General features: G+C 39.1%; 1 pseudogene; it reads left to right on the plus strand.

The window, feature by feature from the left end:
• Positions 1–1,235: 1,235 nt before the first annotated feature.
• Positions 1,236–2,085, plus strand: LOC148937259 (uncharacterized; annotated as a pseudogene).
• Positions 2,086–3,091: the final 1,006 nt, after the last annotated feature.

Raw genomic sequence — 3,091 nt, forward strand, 5'->3', positions numbered from 1 at the left:
GCGGTGGTACCTTCACCGATAACTAACGTGGTGATAGCGGCATACACGACGGCACAGGTGCGATTAAAATTATATGAATATTTAGAAAAATTAGATCGTCGCGTATTATATTACGATACAGATTCATGTATATATACGAGCAGCGGTGATCCCGAGGAGTACGAACCGCGTACAGGTAATTTTTTGGGTGACATGACCGACGAACTCGAGAGTTACGGGCGTGGTAGTTTCATCGAGGCGTTTGTATCTGGCGGACCGAAGTTTTACGCGTACGTAGTACGTACACCGGACGCACGAAAATATGAAATATGTAAGATAAAGGGGATTAAATTAAATTTTGAAAACTCGAGGCTGCTTAATTTTAAAAGTATTTATAATTTATTATTAAATAGGGAAAAAGAGGAGGAGGAAGAGATAAATCTGCGATTTAAGACAATTCGCCGCACCGCGTTTCACGTCAGTAATAACGCGAAACGAGGTGATAACATGTACTCCTGTTTTATTAAAACGCAGATTCATCGACAATCTTCTTTCTTATCTTTACGATTTTACGATATAATATTTTACTTAAAATTAAGTTAGATTAAGGCTCGGATTTTCCTCCCACAAATGTAAATATGTATATACAGAATAAATATGATTGTACAAATTAAGATTATTTTTATTTTAGTTATAGTTTACTTTATTAAATTTAAGAAAAAAATGCGAAATTTGAAAAATGTATATTATACGAAGTTTCGATTAGAAATGTAAAATTACAAATGTAAATTTGCGTTTAGTTATTAAGAAAAAATATAATAAAAATATTTATTTCTCTAATTGTAAGAAAAAGTATAATAAAAATTTTGTAAAATTAAATTTTTAAATCCAATTTTTCCCACTTTCCTATAATTTTCCTATAACTTTCTTTTATCACTAATTTTTTATATAGAGAATATTTTGAATTTATAATAGAAAATCATTAAAATACTTTGTAAAATATCTTTTAAATTATAATCCTAAATTATAATCGTATAAGTTACGATTTTTTAAATTTGTAAAAGAAAAAGTTATAAATTTTTACGTCCGCAATAATAAATATTCAATTATTTTTTCTGCGAGTAAGTTTCTCCGACTTGAATTAGCTTTCGAGAAGCACCGCGTACAAGCTCGTAAGCGACGGAGCTCTCGCGGTGGACGCTCGCACGAGCGTACGAGCGAGGCTTGTCGCGGACGAGTACGAACTCGTTACGCAAAGATGCTGGCGCGAGCACACCTCCGCCGCGGTGGGGCCCTTCCGCGAGTAAGCTAATCTCAAAAATTTCTCTGAGAAAAAAATCAAGTGTTCCATCCCTTTGTTTATTAATCTTGTTTATTAAAGTACGACGCGCACGACGCGTTCATTTCGCGAAATGGATGTACGCTGGAAACATCCGTGGACGTCGATCGTGTGCGGACCGACGGGATGTGGAAAAACAATCTTTGTAAAGAGATTTCTTCGTCATTTATCCGCTATGGCAGATGTCTACTTTGAGAGAATTTTGTTTTATTACGCCGAATGGCAGGATGTTTATCAGCAACTTCAATACGAAACTCGAGATTCCGCAATCGAATTTCACGAGGGATTACCGCGTCCGGAAGATTATTCTAACGATCCAACGCGCGCGAAATTGATAATAATTGACGATCTTATGAGGGAATCATCCTCGAGCGAAGCGATCGTGGATCTGTTTACCAAGGGAAGTCATCATAAGAATCTCAGCGTAATTCTCATCACGCAAAATCTCTTTCATCAGAGCCGTGGATAACGTGATATATCTCTCAACGCGAATTACTTTGTGGTTTTCAAAAATCCACGAGATCGCGCGCAAATCCGCCATCTTGCTCGACAAGTCTATCCCAACGATCCAAAGTTCCTCGAGGAAGCGTATCACGACGCGACGTCTCAACCTTACGGATATTTATTGCTCGATCTGAAACAATCAACTCCCGACGAGTATCGTTTTCGCACGTGCATATTTCCCGATGATATGCTGAACTACGTTTACGTATCGCGCAGATCCTTTTCCGGAAGTTTCGTATAAAAGTATCGTACTCGCATTCTCTTGCGACAGTCGCGCAACTTGCTCGATGAAGAAGACTTGATGAAGAAGAGAAGAGAATCCTCGGTTAATGCGAGAAAAATCGCAGAACGTTCGATCGGTAAGAAAAATATCTGTCTTCTCAAAGCGCTGTCTTATTTGAACAAAAATCAACGCGCCTCTTTCTTACGTCAGGCGGATGAAAAATTCATTCGTTGTATCCGCGAGTGCGTTTTCAATACTCTCAAGGGTAACGTCCCGCTCGAACGTTCTGAAAAAAATCGTCTCAGCAAATATAAAGCATCTTTGCGTCGCATAGCGAAAAAAGACGGTAATTGGAAAAGTAAGAAAAAGCTATTACTACAGCGAGGCGGATTTTTACCCTATCTCATAGGGCCTATACTTTCATTCCTATTTTCGAAAATTATCGGAGAATAGTCAGCGAGAGAGAGAGAAAGAGAGAGAGAGAGAGAGAGAGAGAGAGAGAGAGAGAGAGAGAGAGATCGAGTAAACCTAATTATGGAAAGGGCAAAAAAGATGGTCTTGATTTCCACGGAATCTCGAAAGAATGCAGCATCGTCTCCGACAACGGCAGCAAACGGAAATAGGCATCAGGGAAAATTCCATGAGGCAGAATTCGGAGACGATACATGGAGAAAATTTAAATTCCGTACAAACACTCGGAACGATTTTGTCACGGCTCGATTCCAATATGAGCAAAATTCTTAATTCTCCCACTCCGCGCGATGTAAGTGAGAAATGGAAATTGTATAAAGAAGTACTTTGGAGATATCTCCATTTTGATAAAGCGCAAAAGGAAGATTCGACGCGTAATGCTGCCGATGAGAACAATTCAGATGCGCAGGAGGGGGACATGGTGGAACCAGCGCGCGAATCACAACCATTGAGCAAACTTTCGCATCTTGATAGGCAAGTAAATAATATACTACGAGGCGAGTCTCTGCGTAAGCGCGAACGGCAAAGCGTCGAAAAAATATTAGAAAAGGTGCCGAACAGTTTTGGCGCCAAGG

This window comes from Pogonomyrmex barbatus, unplaced genomic scaffold, assembly GCF_055798465.1.
Source record: "Pogonomyrmex barbatus isolate J1 unplaced genomic scaffold, ASM5579846v1 scaffold15, whole genome shotgun sequence".
Classification (NCBI taxonomy): domain Eukaryota; kingdom Metazoa; phylum Arthropoda; class Insecta; order Hymenoptera; family Formicidae; genus Pogonomyrmex; species Pogonomyrmex barbatus.